This window comes from Grampus griseus, assembly GCF_964374135.1.
Source record: "Grampus griseus genome assembly, chromosome: 4".
Classification (NCBI taxonomy): domain Eukaryota; kingdom Metazoa; phylum Chordata; class Mammalia; order Artiodactyla; family Delphinidae; genus Grampus; species Grampus griseus.
The window spans coordinates 103,999,315-104,022,791 of record NC_138997.1 but is presented as its reverse complement, the minus strand read 5'-3'; positions in this window follow the sequence as shown (position 1 = coordinate 104,022,791).

Sequence of the window (23,477 nt, the reverse complement as noted above, 5' to 3'; positions counted from 1 at the left end):
TGTACTTTTAGTAAAACATGGTTTCCTTGGTAGTAAAAGGGGAAAAGTCTAAATTTTTAAAGGTTTCATGGACTCCCAAGAACTGTTATAAAACAATATTTTGATGAGTTATACAGTAAATGAATCAGAAACATATGAGCTTAATTTCCCTGAAAATACATGTGGGTTTAAAAATGAAAGGAAAAGGATCTTGGTACACTTTGCTATGCCAAACCCAAAATGTTAGAAAAATATTTTAAGATATTAAGATGCACAAATCCTAAATGCAGCTCAATTGGCTCATCCTTCAATAACCTGCTCCCAATGTACCTGTTGTGTCTGATTTGCCATAGTAATATTGAGGAAAACCTAAAAAATAATAAAAGCATATTAGCATAGGAGAGAGCACCAGAAGTTCCAAGTCTAGGCATGGCTCTGTCACTAGCTAGCTGTGGGACTCTAGATTAATCACTTAGTTCTTCCTGAACCTTGGCTCGTGGAAATGGTCCATGATTTACAGACCTCACAGAGCTGTTGGGAGCTGTTAAAATGGGAGTTCAGGAAACAGTGTTTAATCCAGGATGATAGGGACCAGACAAAAAAAGTGATACAGTGCCCTCAGGATGGGACAATTGTCCAGATGAGCCCAGATCCATATGTCCGAGTAAAGCAGGCATGCACAAGATGAACACATGGCCAGTTGCAGAGAAATCTTCAGAAATATTTAAGCAAGGATTCCATGGTGCATTATCTGAACTACCTTTGCTCACCAGTACCATAAGTTCCCTTAAATCTCCTGCTGTCTACCACACCTGGAGAGTAAACACCACCAACCAGGTGGCCGGAAACCTCAGATGGATAGATTCCAACCTCAGTTGTACCCTAAGGGATCTTTTCAACTCTTCTGTTTCCCTGTTCTTTTCCATTATGCTAACTCCAAACTCATCAATGAATTCATACCCTTCTACTAAAACCACCATCCTCTTATTTGCAGTAAATTGGGGGCCAACAGGCATTAGCTAACAAGCATTATTCTCATCCCTATGCCTATTTTTGTCTATACTTACCTGTATTGGTTAACCATTGCTGTGTGACAAATTACCCCCAAACTTAGTAACTTAAAACAACATGTATTATATCACAGAATTTCAGAGGGTCAGGAATTCACAAATGTCTTAACTGGGTGATACTAGTTCAGTGTCTATCATAATGTTGCAGCCAAGCTGTGAACTGAGACTGTAGTCAGGTTCATTTTGTGGGGATGTAGGGGGATCCACTTCCAGGCTCTATCACAGGGTGGTTGGCAAGTCTCAGTTCTTGACCAAAAGCCTCTGTTTTTTACTGCACAAGTCTCTCCATAGGTTTCTCAAGTGTTCTCAGGACATGGCATATGGCTTTCCCCAAAACAAGTAATCAGAGAGAGAACACACTAAGACAGAAGCCACTGTCTTTTATAAACTAATCATGGAAGTGACATCCTATTAGTTCTGCCTCATTAGATGTGTGCTCCAGCCACCCTGCTAATTGAGATCTTGGCTCCATCATTTCATGCCTCCCCTGGGCTGTTGTTCTCTCAGTCATCCCCCCTCTTTTGAAAGTATTCTCTCCCTCTATTGACTCTCCAACCTCAGCCTGAGAACATACGTGTACTTGACCAGCCACAGGAAGATCCTAGAGGGCCTCAGGAGACTACCATGCCCAAGGCTCCCATTTTTTTAAGAGAAAGCTTAACTAACACTACGGCAAGTATTACGGCATATGTCACTTGTTGAGGAAAACAACTCTGCCACTCTGTTCACAGGTGATTAAAGCAGTAAGAGAACTGAACATAACCAAGTAAGGACCAGACAAATCTTCCATGCAGAAGAATTCTAAATAATTTACGTAGATAACTGTCCTTAAACAGGTGAAGGATAACTTCTTACTCCTTAAGTGTAGACTATGCATAGTGACTTCCTTTGAATGAGTACAGTATGGGAAGGGAGAACAAAAGAGTAACTTTATAATAGAGGAATCTGATAAGCACTACTTCAGTCAGGTAATAGAGATCAACATCAGCATTTATAAGTCATGTTGATAACATGTACCTTGGATATAAGTGATAAAAATGGCACTTTACCTCTGTTATCTTCCGCATAACCCTAGTATAATGATGAAAGAAACATCGGGCAAATCTCAGTAAAGGCATATTCTACAAAAACCTGAACAGGACCCTTCAAAACTGTCAAGGTCATCAAAAACAGAAAATATGAGAAACTGTCATAGCCAAGAGGAAGCTGTGGAGACATCAATGCTAAATGTAATGTGGTATGCTGGATAGGATCTTGGAAAGAAAAAAGACATTAGGTAAAAACTAAGAAAGCCTGAGTAAAGCATGGACTTCAATAATATTAATGTATCGATAGTATTCACTAATCTTAACAAATGTATGATACTAATGCCATATGTTAATAATAGGGCAAAGGGGTGTATGGGAACCCTCCACTATCTTTGCAAACTTTCTGTAAATTTAAAACTGTTCTAAAATTTTTAAAGTATGTTTTATTTTTAAAAAAATGTTCAGTCTCATTGTAAGAAATGAATAATTTTTAAAAGGTATCCTTTTTTATATATTATACTGGCAAAGGTTTTTTAAAAGTAGAGAAATTCAGTATTGATTAGAAAATGGGTATTACATACTGGAAGTATAAATTCACACAACTTTTCTAGAGAGCATTTTGTGTTATATAACAGTTAATAGAGGAAGGCACTTTGATTCAGCAATCTCATTTCTAGAATTTATTTCTATGATGCTTATCATATAAGTGAGAAAATGTACAAGGATGGCTCTTGTAGTTAAATGCTTATCAATACAGTATGGGATTAGTTAAATAAATAGTGCTGTACCCATACATCTAATATTATGCAGTCAGTAAAATTATACTCTTGGAAACATTATGTCCATCTCACAGTTTTCATATAAAAATTTTAATATAACCCTCCTTGGGTAAATGTAGTATGAGCCTATGTGTGTAAACACATACACACACACACACACACATCTATATACATATATAGATGTTAAATAAAATATTAGCAGTAGTTAGTGGAGAATGGTGGGATAAAGGATTACTATTATTGTCTTTATAATTTCTTTTAATTGATTATTTTAAAGTAAAATGAATCTATTTGATATGTTAAAGACGTATAGTTTGGGGGGTTTTGTTTTTAACTTTCAGACTCCTAAGGAGTATCTCACCTTGATAAACGAGTCAGTATTTATGAGCCTCTTTTAGCCCGAAGTTCAATGCCCAGAGAGAGAGGCTCCCAATACCCAACTGTACTTTCTGAGTGTAGTTCTTTGGATCTTAACCAGCTGGTGAGGGAAAAAATGCTTGCAATGTAAACAGAAAGAAACTGAAGTCTTAAATTGATTAAACGACTTGATCAAGTCACACTATTAGTAAGAAATTTCATCAGTATTCATATCCCGATCTGTTTGCTTCCTCAACTAGCTTTAAAATGACCCAATATTGTTCTGGAAACAGATAGAAATTGCTCAAATGTTGACTCTGCCACATCTTTTGTGGCTATATAGCAACATAAGTAATCTTCCAGAACTTCACTTTTATCATCTGTAAAACTGAGAGAACTACACCCAGTTTGCAACACCATGTGAGGAAAAGACAATAGTGCCCAAGAGCATGACCCAGAATACGTGATTTATACATATTTATTGGATGAATAGATGCATGTATATACAAATAATAAATGTTAGCTAAAGAGAGTATTATAAGAAGTTTTACCAATATGCTACTGGAGTGAGAGTTTCCTCATTTTGAAACATCCTTTACAGGAATTATTCATCATAAGATATATACTGTATGCACTTTACTCATCACTAAGTGGTCCTTTTCTCTGTCCGTTTGATCTCTCTTGACAATGTTCATTCCTTCTCAAATGCATATTGTAAACTCTTTAAAAAGTTGTTTATTTTTTTCTTGGAAAAAGTAATACTACTTTCTCTACTTGCCAAAATAATTAATATATTATATAGATAGTTAAAACTAACTTTTTAAATTGTATTAAAGGTATTCTAATGATTTAATAACTGAAATATAATACATTAACCATAAGGATGCTTTGACATTAAGAGTCTTTAAGTATAATATCTAGAAAGAGACCTAAACCTAATCTAACATACCTGGGAAATCTAGAAAGGAAAATGAAAGCAAAACTACAGCCCAAATACCGATGCTTCTCATCAGCTGATTGAAATTGACACATATTAAGAAAATAACTAAGAACCAGAATTATTTTCCCATTTTTATGCCAGTATCTGTCAACTACATGAATACAGCAAAAATACATGTATAAAAGTTGATCACCAATTTTTAAAAAATATGAGAAAATGTAATTTTTAATTCAATAATTGTCTCTAAAGACTTATTTGTTAAAAATAAATAAAATTTTCTTTTGACAAGGAACACAAAGCTGAGAAACAAGAAAATGAATTAAAATTCCTTAGCATTTAAACTTTTCTATGTGAAAAATTTCCACAGGCCTGATAAGGATGAGCTGGAACTCAGTGGTGGGAACAAATGCTGTGGGTTTATCTGCAACGACGATGGTTAAAATCCAGGACCTTTATGACCTGTTCAGTGGTAGGTTTACATTAAAACTGTTATAAATTATTACAGAGGTGAGGCCAAACCAAACAGTCCAACATAAATACATCTGCAGACACACTGGCTACTATATATTCTAAACACTGTCGGTAAATGAATAAACAGAACTTTCTAAATCATTTAAGAAAATATATTTATTCATAAAATCAATATTTTTTATTTTTTAGTTTGAGCCCCTCCATAAAGAAAAAAGACCGATTATATCTAATTTTTGGAATTTGTAAATCCTAGGCAGCACCTTTCCTGCGATAATAGCCAGAATTTCACACTTTCTCTGAGTAGTGTGTGAATGTTTTTCAGTTTGGATACTTGACTAATCTCTACCTGTTGAAATTGTTCCACTGCATTACACAAATTAAATATTTGAGCCCCACAATTTCTACAGACTGGCTCTGCATCTGTATAAAGGGACCAAAAAGTATAATATGACAGTCTGATTTTCCTAGGGTTTTGGGGAAAGCAGCAAGACTGCTGGCTTGCCCATATGGGTGAATCATAGCCAACCAGCGTAGACCAAATTTTGTGGTCTGGTTTTATTTGCCTAGTCATATAACTCGGGGCTTTAAGTCTGCACATTGTTGACCAAAACATTAATTGTGGCAAAATAGTTTGTGTCTGTCCCGAAGAGTAAAACCAGACTAACCCACATGTAGTGACCATGAATTAGTTAAACAAGGGGAAAAAAGCCCCAAACATCTGAAGCTAAAGTCATTGGGAGGTCTGGTGTTGAAGACAGCTTCAACAGAAATGAGGCTTTGGGGGGAGCGGGGGTGGTCTATGAAAGCAGTAGGAATGGGAAGTCAAAGCTTTCTGGTTAATATTTCTTTTTCCTTGTGCTCCAGTATTAATCAATATAATTGTCTTTCTCTGTCATCTGAATTTTCCTATCTGTTAAACAGAGCCAATTTGTGATAATCTGCAGTCCACTTTTCCTAAGAGGAATTTGCCTTCACTTTTCCCTTTAGTGATAGGGAGTGTCTATGAAATTTTGATGTAATCAATGGATGTTGGACAAAGGGGAAAAACCCCAAATGTCACCAGATATCACAGGATATGAAAGATTCCTAAAGAGAATAAGAAGGGAGACCTTTTAAGACAAACACATCTGAGTGCAGGATGAAGGACACAATGTAAGGATGAAGATTAATATTAATTTTTCCCCTTTCTATTTTAAGTGTTATTCAGAATGTCCACTTTGAAGCTAAGCTGGAGACTGAACATGCCCTAGTTTCACTGTCTTAATCACATATTATCCAGGCAGGCATCAGGATATCAATGTACTAGTTTAAGTTTCTGTGAGCAAGAGAAAGTTTTGTCTTTTTTAAATAGTCCTAGCACCCCAAAAGATGAAAATATTTACTGGAGCCCTAGCAATGGTAACATCTGATAGTGGTAGATTATGAAGAGCTTCTAATTTATGGGAATCAACGTTCAGATTTCTAAATGCCATCCATGCCAAAGAGGGTTTGAGGGTTTTTTTGTTTTTGTTTTTTGTTTTAGCAGAAAGTTTTAAGTTATAGGAAAAGCTATTTTTCCTGGGTTTACAATAGCAATTAGTGTTTATATCACAATGGCTCTTTAGAACAAGCTAGTTTCATTAATTTTCTAGGGCTGCTGTAACAAAGTACCACAAACTGGGTGGCTTAAAACAACAAAGTCTGTTGCAAGACTCCCTTTTAGCTTCTGGTGATGACAAGCAATCCTTGGCGTTAGCTGGCTTACAGCTGAAGCACTCCAGTCTCTGCCTCCATTGTCACATGGCCAACTTCTCCCTGCGTGGCTCTCTCCTCTTTTTATAAGAATGCCAATCACACTGAATTCAGGGCGTACCCCACTCCAAAATTTTCTCCTCTTAACTAAATCTATCTGCAATGACTACTTCCTAGTAAGATTACATTCTGTGGAACTAAGGGTGAGCACTTCAATGTTTCTTTTTTTTCTTTTTTGAGGGAGAAGGATACAGTTCAACTTATAGCACTAACCTATTCATGTATCATGCTTCCTTCAGTCTATAAAAAATACTTCAGCCTTCAATGCTATAACCAGCAATTCTCATAGTGTGGCCCCATTTCTATAAGATCCTTTCAAGGGACCCATAAATAAAAGCTATTTTCATAATAATATCAAGAGTTATCTGCCTATTTTACTGTTATTTTTTCATGACTGTACAGTGGACATTTCCAGGTTCTTTCTGACACGTGATGATATCATACATTATTCTGATGGCTGGTAGAATGTGTGTTTGTGTATTATCATGTTTTTTCCAGAATTTTCTAATGTGTAGTTTTAGAGAATGAAAGTGTTCATTTTCAGAGATTAACACAGGTTTATTCTTAATACTTCTACTGTACTCTTACCTGTTTTCTTTAGACACACCTACTACAATATACATAATTCATTTTCTACCAAAAATCATTTGCTTGAAATTCATAAATTTCCCTTGTACTTACATAAAAACACAGCAAGATGTAAATACACTTTATTGTACTTACTTACACCTGTTCTTTAGGATAGACCCTTGACTTATAAAGAGAGATTAGAAGACTTGTTCTCTCAACCCACATCTGCACCATCCATATTTCCATATGCTGAAAAAAAATGAAACTGACATCTCAGAGAGTTTTCTGACTCATGCAAGAGAAGAATCTACAACAAAGAATCTGGGGAAAAAAATGCAACATGAGAATATGTAGAAAACTCTAAATAAAAAATAAGACTGTGACAGAAAGTATTTTACTTGATTATGTCTTATGCAACACAGCATTCATTCTTTAATAGTATTATAGTGTCTTTTAAATTGAGATGCCATTCTGAAATTAAACCCAGAGTTTGAGAAAAAGAAATTGAATATTTTAAAGAAAGGCACAATGAGCCCTTCAGGCCAACAATTTTTACTACAGCTTTTCAAACTAAAATGAAAAGTCACTGAAGCATCTTATCAGGTAAGTTATGCATTGCTTTTCAAACTAAAATGAAAAAGTCACTGAGGCATCTTATCAGGTAAGTTATGCATTGCATTGGCTAAAGAGGGGCACTCAGTAGCTCAGAGCTTAATAAAACCTTGTGGAGTTGACATTGCTGAATGACGGCTGAATGAACTGTCAGCAAAAGAAATCACAGCACTGCCACTCTCCAATAACACAGTAACTTGACAAGTCAAAGATGTAGCTGCAAATATGAAGACTGAATTAATATCTCAACTGCAGAATTGAACTTAAGCTATTTTTCACCATTGTACATTTAAAAAGGAAACTTTTTAAAGTGGAGGGGGAAAAACAGTTTTATTTAAGAATGACCTTCTTAAAGTACTAAAAGTTATTAATTTTACTAAATCTCAACACTTGATTACAAACCATGTTTTAATATTTACTGCAGTGAAATAAAAAGTATCCATAAATTACTTCTGATGGGTTTGTCTAGGACAAACACTAGTGCAACTTTTTGAATTGCAAAAACTGAACTATTGCTTTTTTTTTTTTCTTAAAATACTATGCTTATTCAAACTTGGTTATTTGACAAACATTTTCTTGAAAGTTAATGAAATGAGGCTGTCTAGTCAAGTAAAACATATTGCAGTATTTGTTGCCAAATATAAAATTCAAGCTTAAAAGTGAAAATTAGAATTTTGGAAACCTTGTATCCTCCACCATGAGATTGGCAGCTTCTCAATCCTTAGACTTTTCTGATAAGATTGGTGGTGATATTAACAAATGTAAATCTTAGTATTAATTTAGGTCTGAATAATTCAATGACCTAATGTTTTTTCAAAGGACCATTATGCAATGTTTCAAAATCATACATGGGTATAATATATATTCAAAGGTCAATGGATTTTAGTGTAATAGAAAACCAAATTTTATCAGTATGATTTCAGATTACACATTTCAACTGACCTTTTATAAACTACCACTTGGCAGTTTTATAGCGTGACAAAGAAGAATATCCACAATTATTTGAAAAGCTGAATACAATGTTCTTTCATTTTTCAACTATATACCTGTGTGAGACTGAATTTTCTTCATATATTTCAACCAAAATAATGTATTACAATGAATGAAAGAAGAAGCAGAGAGAAGGAAGCTGCCTTCTATTAAACCAAACATTAACATGGTCTGCAAAAGTGTAAAATAATGACAGTCTACTTATTGAATAGATTTTGTTTTCAAATATAGTGATTTTTTCATACAAGTATGCATGTTAGCTTTTCATAATTTATTATTGTTAAGTATGCATGTTAGCATTTCACAGTTTATTATTGTTATTTTTAAATGAATTAATAATTTTTTACTTTTTTAGTTTATATATATAGTAAATAACATAAATAAATAATATCCCTTTTAGGTCCTCAATATTTGTGGTACTTAAAGAGATCCTGAGATCAAAAAGTTTGAGAACTGTTGATCTAAGCAATCATTGATAATTTTCTTTGCTATTAGAATCCAACTTGCTTTAATTGTTTCTTATCTTTTATTTCTAAAGCATAACTCTAAACCAATGCTAGTATAGTCCATGTGTGGGAGAATCACCCTCTCACTTTCCAGAATGCTTAATTAGAAGGAAAGGGGAGATGAAGAAAGGGGTGAGAAGGGAGAAGAGGAGAGGGGAGAAATGGGAAGGGATATAATTGGAGATGTAAGTACCCTGTCCTTCCCCTTAGTTCTCCCCCACAATTCAGAAACAAAAAAAGTTAATACTTAGGGAGGCAAGGTACTTCTAAGACCCAGACTCAGCACTGAAGCAATATCTGTTCTCACTTACTGATGCTGTGCTCTACTTTCTGTTAAGTATTTTTAATCATTTGGGCACATACGATTTTGGGAAGGTTAAGTAATATAGCATATATAAAGGGCTACTACAGTGCCTGGTACATAAATATGCTCAATGAACATCAGATATTATTATGATTTCCTCACATGTGTGAAGAAATCATAGTGACTCCTCACAGTCACTGTATTGCTTGACTTGCCTCTTGAGCAATGACTATATTTTGTCTTATCTTTTCAAAATAGAGTATTGTCAATCTTGAATTATGCAATGAGGGCAGAAAACAACCCCAGAATATTACAAAACAATGTTTGCTTTGGGATGCAACACAACACCTTTCAAAGGAGCCTGAGCAAAGTGTTCAGGGCACAAGCATAGCTTCCAAGCATTGGCTTTGGGTGCCCTTTGCCAGTTGCAAAAGGAAAAAGAGCAAACTTGCAAAAATACCCCCGAGAGACTTCTTGGTATTTGAGCTCGGCTCAAGGCAGAAAATATGAAAAGCCCTGTGTGAAAACCTGTCTCTGGTTAGAGACCTCTGGCCAGCAAAGCCTGACCCCAGTACTCTTTATAAAGCAAACAAGCCTCTGAAAACCTGGCCACTCACTCCCAAAGCAACTCAAATTCTAACACTGGGAATTTGCTTATTACTAATACAATTTCCTTCATGAGGAGATGTTGGACGTAGAGAATATCCCAACTAGGGCATTTTAGATCCCCAATCCTTCCTATTTTACTTAAGCTGTAGGTGTATTTACACAAAAGTTTGGGCAGCATTAAACCACAGCTAGTCAGAGAGGTCCTGGAAGCTCAGAACTAACACATCCTTCCCCACTTGAAAGGCAGCTTTTGGCCCAAGACTCAGCCAAAGGAGTTTCCGGTTCATTTGGAATCCAGGTCTCTAGTACAACATGGCTTTTTGCTTTTTGGTTTTTTCCCCTACCTGTTCAACTAATAAGCAGGCTAAGACATTAAGTATTTTTCCATGTCTCTCCACAAATGCAAAATGCTGCTTCTGCTCACATGTAAATAAGGCCTTACAGTTTACAAAGTACTCTCTTACCTGTTTCCTCATTCATCTTCAGAGAAGCCCGGAAAGTGAGGTAGATGGAGATATCAGTTGCTGTGGGGTAAAGTAAAAACAAGTGTATTTGAAGTTAAAAGAACTGAGTGGTAGTAACTAGCTGTGTGATTTTATATCAGTTAAGATTTATGTCAACTCTGAGAGACAAAAAGTCTAAAATAATAGACTCAGACAAGGCAGAAGTTTATTTATCTCTCATATAAGACAATCCAGAAGCAAGCAGTCCAAGGCTGGTAAGGTTATGCCTTATGATTTATTGATCACCATTCTCAACTTGTGGCTTCCACCTCATGCCTTCAGATAGCTGCTTGGACTTCATCCATCCTGTCCACATTCCAACCATCAGAAAGAGAGAGACGATGAAGAAGAAAGGGAGCAGCATGTTTAGAACAGCTGTCCTCCATGCTGCAATGTCAGCATTCCACTTATAACCCATTGGCTAGAACTTGATTGTGTGGCCACAAATAACTGCAAGGTAAGCTGGGAAATGTAGTCTTATTTAAGGCCACATGACGAGCTACAAGTCACAAGTTCTATTGCTAAATAATAATAGAAAAATGGATTTTGAGAGAAAATGAATAAGCTCTGCTACAACATCAAGCAAGATAAATGGACTCTCTGTGTCTGTTTTTTCATCTAAGAAATACATAAACCCTTATTCACAGACTGGTCCTTGAGCAGAGCTGAAGCATCTGACTGGTAATGGATCACCAGCTTTGAGGCAGATAATGCCTGGACCAGGGACTATTATTGTAATATGTGAGCTTACAAGATATAAAGGATGGATTAAACAAGAACCCAGGCAGGAGAGTGGAGGTCTCAATGCCAAGTACCAAGTCAGGAAAAGAGGCAATTTTGGATGGAATTGAGATGGAAATAGAATAGAGCACTAAGGAGGTGAAATAAAACCAAAGATAATGTTATGAACTTGGAAGGAGAAGGGAGGACCCATGTGACTGCCTGGAACTGCAGCTCTTTAAGAATTGGACATTTGTTTATCTTAGATGTTTGTTTATAGGGATATGTTTCTGGAAGAATCAACCTGGTTTAAAAGTCTAAGGTCACACTTCAAACCTAGGGACACATACAGACAAAAAGTGAAGGGATGGAAAAAGATATCTCATGCAAATGGAAATCAAAAGAAAGCTGGAGTAGCAATTCTCATATCAGAAAAAAAATCGGCTTTAAAATAAAACTATTACAAGAGACAAAGGAGGACACTACATAATGATCAAGGGATCAATCAAGGAAGAAGATATAACAATTGTAAATATTTATGCACCCAACATAGGAGCATCTCAATATATAAGGCAAATGTTAACATCCATAAAGAGGGGAAATGACAATAACACAATAATAGTAGAGGACTTTAACACCCCACTCTCACCAATGGAAAGATCATCCAAAATGAAAATAAATAAGGAAACATAAGCTTTAAATGTGACATTAGCCCAGATGGACTTAATTGATATTTATAGGATATTCCTTCCAAAACAGTAGGTTACACTTTCTTCTCAAGTGCTCATGGAACATTCTCCAAGATACATCATATCTTGGGTCAAAAATCAAACTTTGGTAAATGCAAGAAAATTGATATCATATCAAGTATCTTTCCTGATCACAACACTATGAGACTATTTATCAATTACAGGAAAAAAACATGTATAAACACAAACACATGGAGGCTAAACAACACACTACTAAACAACAAGAGATCACTGAAGAAATCAAAGAAAAAAAAAATACCGAGAAACAAATCACAATGAAAACACAGCAACCCCAAAACATATGGGATGCAGCAAAAGCAGTTCGAGAGGGAAGTTTATAGCAATACAATCCTACCTCAAGAAACAAAAAAAAAATCTCAAATAAACAACCTAACCTTACAGCAAAAGCAATTACCAAAAGAAGGGCAAAACACCCCCAAATTTAGCATAAGGAAAGAAATCATAAAGATCAGATCAGAAATAAATGTAAAAGAAATGAAGGAAATAATAGCAAAGATCAATAAAACTAAAAGCTGCTTCTTTGAGAAGATAAACAAAATTCATAAACCATTAGCCAGACTTATAAAGAAAAAAGGGAGAAGACTCAAATCAATAGAATTAGAAATGAGAAAGGCGAAGTAACAACTGACATTGCAGAAATACAAGGATCATGAGAGATTACTACAAGCAACTATATGCCAATAAAATGGACAACCTGGAAGACATGCACAAATTATTAGAAAAGCACAACCTTCTGAGACTGAACCAGGAAGAAATAGAAAATATAAATATACCAATCACAAGAACTGAAATTGAAACTTTGATTAAAAATCTTCCAACAAACAAAAGCCCATGACCAGATGGCTTCACAGGCAAATTCTATTAAGCATTTAGAGAAGAGCTAACATCTATTCTTCTCAAAATCTTCCAAAATATGGCAGAGGGAGGAACACTCCAAAACTCATTCTACGAGGTCACCATCACCCTAATACCAAAACCAGACAAAGATGTCACAAAAAAGAAAATTATAGACCAATAACTCTGATTAACAGAGATGCAAAAATACTGAAAAAAATGCTACCAAACAGAATCCAATAGCACATTAAAAGGATCATACACCATGATCAAGTGTGGTTTATCCCAGGAATGCAAGGATTCTTCAATTTACACAAGTCAATCAGTATGATAAGCCATATTAACAAATTGAAGGAGAACAACCATATGATCATCTCAATAGATGCAGAAAAAGCTTTTGACAAAATTCAACACCCATTTATGATGGGTGTTGAAACCCTCCAGAAAGTGGGCATAGAGGAAACTTACCTCAACATAATAAAGGTGATATATGACAAACCCACAGACAACATCATTCTCAATGGTGAAAAACTGAAACCATTCCACTAATTTCAGGAAAAATACAAGGTTGCCCATACTCACGACTATTTTTCTACATAGTTTGGAAGTTTTAGCCACAGCTATCAGATAAGAAAAAGAAATAAAAGGAATCCAAATCAGAAAAGAAGTAAAACTGTCATTGTTGGCAGATGACATGATGCTATACATAGAAAATCCTAAAGATGCTACCAGAAAACTACTAGAGCTAATCAATGAATTTGGTAAAGTAGCAGGATACAAAATTAATGCACAGGAATCACTTGCATTCCTATACACTAATGATGAAAAACCTGAAAGGGAAATTAAGGAAAACTCCCATTTACCATTGCAACAAAAAGAATAAAATGCATAGGAATAAACCTACCTATGGAGACAAAAGACCTGTATGCAGAAAACTATAAGACACTGATGAAAGAAATTAAAGATGATACCAACAGATGGAGAGATATACCATGCTCCTGGATTGGAAGAATCAACATTGTGAAAAATGACTATACTGCCCAAAGCAATCTACAGATTCAGTGCAATCACTATCAAACAACCAATGGCATTTTTCACAGAAGTAAACCAAAACATTTCACAATTTGTATGGAAACACAAAAGACCTCGAATAGCAACAGCAATCTTGAGAAAGAAAAACAGCAGGAGGAATCAGGCTCCCTGATTTGAGACTATATGACAAAGTTACATTAATTAAAACAGTATGGTACTGGGATAAAAATAGATACATAGATCAATGGAACAGGATAGAAAGACCAGAGATAAACCAACACACATATGGTCACCTTATCTTTGATAAATGAGACAAGAATATACAATGGAGAAAATACAGCCCTTTCAATAAGTGGTGCTGGGAAAACTGGAGAACTACATGTGAAAGAATGAAATTAGAACACTCCCTAACACCATACACAAAAATAAACTCAAAATGGATTAAAGACCTAAATGTAAGTCCAGACCCTATAAAACTCTTAGAGGAAAATGTAGGCAGAACACTCTTTGACATAAATCACAGCAAGATCTTTTTTGACCCACCTCCTAGAGAAATGGAAATAAAAACAAAAATAAACAAATGAGACCTAATGAAACTTAAAAGCTTTTGCACAGCAAAGGAAACCATAACCAAGACGAAAAGACAACCCTCAGAATGGGGAAAAATATTTGCAAATGAAGCAACTGACAAAGGATTAATCCCCAAAATATACAAGCAGCTCATGAGGCTCAATATCAAAAAACAAACAACCCAATCCAAAAATAGGCAGATCTAAATAGACATTTTTCCAAAGAATATGTACAGATTGCCAACAAACACATGAAAGGATGCTCAACATCACTAATCATTAGAGAAATGCAAATCAAAACTACAATGAAGTATCACCTCACACCAATCAGAATGGCCATTATCAAAAAATCTACAGACAATAAATGCTGGAGAGGGAGTGGAGAAAACGGAACCCTTCTGCACTGTTGGTGGGAACGTAAATTGATATAACCACTGTGGAGAACTGTATGTAAGTTCCTCAAAAAACTAAAAGTAGAACTACCATATGACTCAGCAATCCCACTACTGGGCATATACCCTGAGAAAATCATAATTCAAAAAGAGTCATGTACCACAATGTTCATTGCAGCTCTAGGTACAATGGCCAGGACATGGAACAACCTAAGTGTCCATCGACAGATGAATGGATAAAGAAGATGTGGTACAAATATACAATGGAATATTATTCAGTCATAAAAAGAAATGAAATTGAGTTATTTGTAGTGAGGTGGATGGACCTAGAGTCTGTCATACAGAGTTAAGTAAGTCAGAAAGAGAAAAACCAATACTGTATGCTAACACATATATATGGAATCTAAAAAAAAAAAAAGAAAGAAAGATTCTGAAGAACCTAGGGACAGGGCAGGAATAAAGATGCAAACATAGAGTATGGACTTGAGGACGTGAGGAAGGGGAAGGGTAAGATGGGATGAAGTGTGAGAGTGGCATGGACATATATACACTACCAAATGTAAAATAGATAGCTAGTGGGAAGCAGCTGCCTAGCACAGGGAGATCAGCTCGGTGCTTTGTGTCCTCCTAGATGGGTGGCATAGGGAGGATGGGAGGGAGACACAAAAGGGAGGAGATATATGTATATGTGTAGTTAACTCAGTTTGTAATACAGCAAAAACTAACACACCATTGTAAAACAATTATACTCCATTACAGGTGTTATATATATATATATATTAAAAGAAACCTCTAAAGTCATTGTAGGCAATTACGATCATAGAATGTTTGCAAAATATTTTTGTGAACTATATAGGGCCACTCAGATGTAATAAATAATAGTAGCTATATGAGTAACTAATGCTATCTTATTACTTTTTTGTGTTTCTATGTGGAGACAGTGCTTAAAAATCTCAAGTGTTTAAAATAAATATTCCTGATGATGAAAATTAGAAGCCACTACCGTCCAGTGACCAAAGACGCTTGCCCCCTTCATGAAGAACACAGTTCTCAGCTGCCCTTCCAGCTCTGGATTGGAGTTAAAGAGACCTCGTCTCCTGAGCTGCCTCCACTATTTACAAACTTTGTGATCTTTGGAAGTCAGTTAGCCAAAATGGCCTCCGTGTGCCTGACTGTAAAATGAAGCGATAGGTGCTTATCCAAGAGACGAAGTTCAGTTTAGATCCTGGATCCACGTAAATAAAAATTAACAGAAACATTTCTACTTGTCACATGGTTTGCTAGAAGCTGATCAGCTATAATGTTATGACCCAAATATAAAGCAGTGTAAGGCTGTGATTAGGAGTGTAAGTATGGATACAGACTGCCTAGAATCCTGGCTTTGCTACTTGATGAATACATGATTCTGGCCAAGTCACTTACCCTCTCTGTGCTGCCGTTCTTTCAGCTGCAAAAAGAAGATGATAGGATTGTTTATGCATGTAAAGGGCTTCTGGAATAGTTTCTGCACATACCAAGTGTTCAGTATATATTAGCTATTATTATTCTTTATGTTGTTGTGGTCATCCCAGCAAAACAATTGCCTAATCTGCCCACATGTAGTTCTTACCCTTAGCTTCAGCATCCAGATCCTTCAATGGGTGCCATTTTGTGCAACTACTGCATGACAAGCAATAGACAAGGACTTGGGAATCCACTGCCTATTTTTTTATAAACAACCCTGGAATTGCTATTGTTGTTTTTCTCAGAAGAAACTGATGCTTAGTCCAAGGTCACACTGTTGACAAGTAGTAGTCCTGAGATCTGAAAGAGGCCTCTCTGGCTCCAACACCATGTTTTTTCAATCTCAACCTATTTTATTTTTATATCTATACTTGATCTTTGTTGATTAGTTGTTTATCCCACCTCTCTGGTTAGAAGGTAAACTCCATGGAAAGGAAGGCTGCCTAGTTCACCACTAGTAGATGGTACCTGCAAGGTAGAGCCCAGGATCTTTAGAGTAACTTTCAAGGCTCCCAGGGTCTGATCCTTGCCTACCTCTCCAATCTTATCTCTTCTCACTCTCCTCCACTGCTCTGTCTTTGCTATACTCCCTTTCCCTTATTGAATTCTTCACTGTTCTTCAAAGGAGTCATCACTTCCTACAACTACACATCTCTGACCTTGTCACCTATTCTGCTTTCCGTGCTCCCCTCTTCTCTGCTCATGCTATGTGAGAGATCAGGCTTTTTCTTTAAGACTCACCTCAGAAAAGGAATATCATGACTTATAGAGGGAAGGTACAATAAGTGAAGGCTTCATTGAAACCCATTCCAACTGGATCTTTATTTATAGCATCTCTCTACTTTTATAGAATGGGGATAAGGTATGTATTTACTTCATTTCTTACAAGGTATAAGCCTTCCCCCAAATTTCCAACTGAAGTCTCATTCTCCCAACATTCACTGACTTCAGACTCTCTGCCAAACTTACTTAGAGAGAGCTGAACCTCTGAAGATAGCTGACCACATCCCTAAATATGTACAATTATTCCTGCTCCCCAAATGCAGCCTGGGTATTTATCAAGATAATTTGAATTTGGAACCAGAGCCATAGATATGCTTGAATATAGCAATTTGAAGCATACTGAATAAATGCAGCCAAAGACCTTTTGTACATCCTAACTCCTAGTTTGAGCTCGGTTTTCTCCAACTGCTCTTGAAAGCATAAGTTCAGCTGCGTTGAGTCTCTTGGGGCTGAGCTGTATACGTGTGCACATAATTATTATGTTCTAGTTTATGACCCATTCACTCCAAATAACCACACATACCTGACCTCGTGCCTGCTTTGGGAAACTGGGACAATCAACCTCAGCATACTTGCATTACGTGTCCTGGAAATGAAATAGACAAGAGAAGGCAGTTTTGTAAGTCCTTTGACAAAGGATGACTCTTTGAACTCTTAAAGAAAAATTTTAAAGAACCCACATTAGAGTAATATTCTTATCAGAGCTGTGGAAATGATTTTGCAAAAGAGGGTTCGTATTTTAATTTAAGGAATATTTGCACAGCTAGACATATTAACTGGCTCTTGGTAAAATATAAGATTTGTTGCTGTTGCAGAAAGAACACACGGATAAAGATGGACCTGAGATAAATTCCAGTTCTGATACATGCTGTGTAACTTTGAGCAGATATCTTAAACTTCACGAAACCTCAGTTATTTCAGCTGTAAGATGAGAATAGTAATAATTTTGAATGTCTGGAGTAGCTGTAATTATTAAAAGACTTTATCTATGCTACTTGCCTTGGAAACTAGAGCCTTTGTGATGACAGAAGAAGTGAATATAAGGAATTATAACAGAGAGAAGAAAGTCTGTCCTGTGACTGGCAGACAGTCCAGCTAAAGTTGGGTAGGACCTCAACTCCTGGATCTAGGTCCCTGCTCTGAAAGCCCAGTGACCTAGTCATGACAATCCTAGAGATGATCAATTTCAGAGAAACTAACCAAAATGAATGTGAAGGTAGATAACAGAAAGCTACTGTAATTGGAAAGTTGAACTTGAACCCTATCTTGAAACTCGGTTGGGAAATTGCATAGCAATTTATCTAAAAATGTGAAGAGGTCCTTATTGGTAGTTACTTCAGAACTTCAACTGAATTGTGGGTAGGTAGTAGAGAAAGCTGAGAGCTCTTCAAAAGAAAATTGAAAAGTGTATGTGAGTGTGCATGTGTGTGTGTGTGTGTGTGTGTGTGTGTGTGTGTGTGTGTGTGTGTCCAGGTAGGAGTTACTTGCACTGCACTAAAGTGCCATAATCTCAAAACTGCAGGGAAAGTCTCCATGCCTACTCTGGCCTTACGCATATTGTACATTTCTTGTGGTTATGAAGGAAAGAGATTGAGTTTCCTGAATCAATGGAAGACAAAGGTAAATGGAAGATAAAGGAACAGCCACAAGACACAAAATGAGGAAAGACAGCAAAATGTGGGCCCAAGAATGTAAGTGCACTGACTTTTCCCCACCACGAAGACTTCTCAGATATATTAGGAAGAGTATTAAACTTTCCATAAGGCATAGAATAAGGGATTGAGACAATCTTATCTAGAACTTTAGGGGTAGATAAGGATGTAATATTTTTAATGATTTAAAAAATGTACTCCAGGAATGAGGTTACTTGAAATTATCATGATGAGTGGATGCTTTCTCTGTCATCACTCTCCTAAGAAACCTAAGTCTTAATCAGAAGTTTACTCAGATGAGCAAAAAGTCAAACTATAGGAATGTAATGATCTTGAGGAAAGTTCTCTAAGATAACTTCTGGATGTTCATAAAATAGGGATGCATTTGGCAAATAAAGAATGACCTAGCCAACATGTATTGACCAATATGCCTTGTCCTCCAGGCAGTGCTGGAATATATTGGCCACATCTTTATCTGTTTCATTCTCTTGGATGTACAATTCTGATTAACTTCAGTTTGCGCTTTTCTCTCTCCTACTTTTATTAATACCACTGTCTATGACTCAACCTTATCATGCTGGTGTAGCCCAGACTTTGCTAAAGCACTCAGCTTAAAGCACCCCTTATAATCCTTACCACCAGATTGCAATAATCTCTTGAGTCATTTCAACTCTGTTGCTTTAGGCTGCTTTTTTTAAGGCTGGCTAATTTCCTTCACGATGTGCTGCTTTGTAGTTTAGCCTTCGGAGGGTAATCTTACTTTTTCTTGTTCCCAAATCTTGTTGTAGCTCTGAATATGGAATACTAGTGTAATGAACTTGGCACCTTGTTGATATTCAACAAATATTAATCCTTTCTTTTTTCTTTGGGGGATAAAAAAAACATTGCAATCTATTAATGAACAAAGATTTAATAAGTGCTGGAAGAGAGTAGTGAGTTAATAACAGAACTGCCTTATAAAATATACTGGAAAAGTAAGTTAAGAACTGTTACATGTTTTATGTAGAAGACTAATAATATAGATTGCAACTTGGTTCCAGTGGTATTGTTGAGACTGAATGAGAAGATTATGGACCACAATTGTAATATATCTGGGGAAATTTTTTTTTATTCTAAAGTTATCTGGAAGTTAACCTGAGTTAGTATGAACCCAAGGAAATAAAGAATTGTTAAAACTGCTCATACCACTAATATAATATGTTCCTACCATATGTTTATTTTTGTACATCTGTCTCTTCTACTACTCTGTGAAATCCTTGAAGGCAGGATTTAGTTCTAATTAATCTTCTATCCTTAATATGTACCAGTGCTTACTTCACAATGGTACCCAATAGATGCTTATGGAATGTATGTTGAATACACAACTGAAATTTCCTTTTAAGAAATTAGCTTGTCATTGGAATAACTATATCCATTTTGTTCTATTACTATGTAAACATTCAGTCCTCTTGCTGCATTTCTCTCCAGGGACTAATATTTCTCCTCTTTGAGTTTAGAGCTTTTGTAAGGAATGAGGCAATAAGGTTTGGAAATTTGAGGTAGGGAAAGAAAATTTTTTCTTCTAGGTTTGATTTTTGTTTGTTTTATTTTGAGAGGATTACTCAGGATTTAAATACTGAAATATTTACTACTTATCAAAAGGACCCCTCCAAAATGTGAGGAAACATCAAAATAAGCAAAGATATTTGGCTGATACAGAATTCTAACAGACTCAGAGAATCTGCACTTCATTTATCATATATGCTGATGCTGCCCAAACCTCCATGTCCACGGGAAGAAAATAACACGGGCATCCCATGGGTTATGGGATGGTTCTAAGCCGCCAGCAAAGGATTGGGTTCCTGGATGGGGAAGAATGGGTGGAAAATTAATGTGTATTGTGTGTCTACTTTGAGCCAGGTGTTATGGACAGATGGTTTTCTATGGCTTGGTTCAATCCTATAAGAAAAACATTATTCTGATTCTCATTCTGGAAATATGGAAACTGATGTACTCACAGTCACTCAGCTAGTAAGTAAGCTTATGTATTTTCTATGGAGCACTTGATTAGAATATACATTTCCAGGCCTCCACCTGGAACTCTTGACTAGGTGTGGGATAGTGATTAAGCATTTAAACAATCACACCAGATGGTTTTTATGACCAAACAAGGTTTGAATCTCACGCTGCACCAATCTACCTTCTCAGAGATATCCAACGTGTCAAAATATCCCGACTGTCAAAATAGCTCAACAGATATGGGGCAAAAAGACTTTAAATATCTCCATCACAATCTCTATCATCTCCTTTCCCTTACATTCTTTTATTCATCCACTTCATTTTATGAACAATAAAAATATGTTCATGTCATGTCAATTCAGCTTAAAGCACCCTTTTCTACAGATTAGCCCTGGCAAGACTCCCCTCTCTAAAAATTCTGAAGTACACTCTGGAGGGCTTTTAGGTTGGTCAATCTCATTCTAGAAACTTTAGGCAACAAAAGAGTGAATCAAATGACTATCCACATTAATGTGGCTTGAAGGGACCTGAAAGTTCTTTCTTAACTCTTCATCTCTGGCTTTTTGTGTCTGTGGATCAGTTTTCGCATCTCAATTTCTCTGAGATGTGTGTGAGTAATCTATGAGTCTATCTCTTGCCACTAAGGTTTGAAGTGCTTATGAGTTCTCATTTATTAAGATGAGTCTTCTAAGACCCTCTCTATAGATAAATTACTCTGGAGGAGTCAACTCTTAAGCCAGTGTTTGTGAAACATTTCTCTTGAAGTTCCCCTAATGACAGGAAATTTCCTTGTGCCTCTGGTTGCTGTGCAAACAAAACTGTAAGATTCTACAAAAAGCATAGAATTCATTTAAAGTTTTCTATTTCATCTTAATATTTCATGTGGATTTGGCTTTCTAATTAAAAATATATCCACATTTGCTTTAATACAAAAATTATATTTTCTGGATACCTTTAAATACAATTTTATCTCCATTTATTATATAATTATATACATACAAGTAGTTTTTTCTTATCTGAAGGTTTTGCCATCCCTGTGTACAGATGAAGATACATGGCATTCATATACCACCATGCATTAACACCACAGCCTAAATACATTTTCTAGATCAGTTAACTTTCCAAGAAAATGTGACCCAAAATAGGAATTCTTTAAATAGGAAATGGGAAAGTCCTAAGCAAAAAATATTCCAGAGTTTGTGCATACCCTGAAGCTGAACATTAAGTGAAAAGTACCCAATCTGTTGACCAGTCAATTGGAGTAGAGGTATCACTTAGGGCCAGACTCTGCTTCCCAAGTCTCTCTCTCTCTCTCTCTCTCTCTCTCTCTCTTTCTTTCTCTCTCTCTCTCAACTTCAGACTGAGTAGTCAAGCCTAAATTATTTTCCAGATTACATGTTGCTTCCAAAAACACTGTCACATTTGATCTTCATAATAGAAGTAACAAAACAAATTGCTACCCACACTGAACAGAGAAAAAATGAGGAGCAGCAAGATTACAAAACTTTCCCAGAAACATAGCTCTTTCTAGTCTCTCTCCACCCTCCCACATTCCTTCTGTACCCAGCAATACCTTAGATATTTTCAGAAGTATAAGTCATATTTAGTAAATTATGGCTGAACTGATTTTATTATTCCAATTTAACAAGATTGTGAGTGCAATGCTTAGAACTGCTGCTCAATTCTTCTATCCTTCTGAGTCTGGTATTACAAAAACTCATGCTGTATTGCAAAAATGTTAATTATAATTTGACAAATAATATTTGTGTACCGCCCCACAAAGCAGTTTTCAGAGTATAAATATAGACCTGTGCACTGCCCAAATGAAACAGCTTCTCCTGAGTTATCACTGAAAAATCAAGAGGCTATATTTTTAAATTCCAAAGGGCTAGACTGAAGTCAATATTTGTAAATATTAGCTACCATATTTTTTCTTCTGAGTAGTCCAATCTGATAACAAGGAAACCAAGTTGGATTGGGATCTGTGTTAAATAAAACTCTCCACTTACATGAAATGTGCTTTTTAGCCAGAATGGATGAGGGTATAAAAATGAGGCACAATCCAGCTCAAAGAGGCCTTGACTCTTTATCGTCCATCAGTTAAGGTGAAAAGCTCAGTGAAACTCCAGTGAGATTGGATTTAACATAAACTTCCTGAGCTGAATTCCATTATTGCTAAAGTAACTAGAAGGAAACAATTTAAATATTTTCCAGAATGCCAATATCGGGGTTTATTCAGCTTTTAACTAATAGAATTTTGAGAAGTGTTCATCCTCAAAGTGTCAAGAATTGCTTAAGCTTTATATCTAGAAAGAACATTAAAGAGTGTTATTCAAACTTCCTCCTAATGAAAGACATCTTAATAGAACTGAACAAAATTCTTCTTCAAATGTCCAGTAATGGACATTATTACTTCCCAAGAAACTTCATTCCATTGTTGGTCATAAAGTTATGTTGGTAGATAAAAAACAAAGTGAAGTTAAGTAACTGTGAAGGGATACTGTAGCCCGCAGCCAGAGAAAAGCCAGATTGATACATTTCTCACATACCTCTTACAGTATAGGTTTGATACGGTCATGGTGAGAGCAGTTAATAATTCAAACATCTGCTAGAAATCTCATTCAGTTAAAAGAAAACATGTAATAAGTTCTTAACTCACCCACTGATAATTTCCACTTTCAGAATACAGAGGAAAAGAAATATTGTGGGGACATT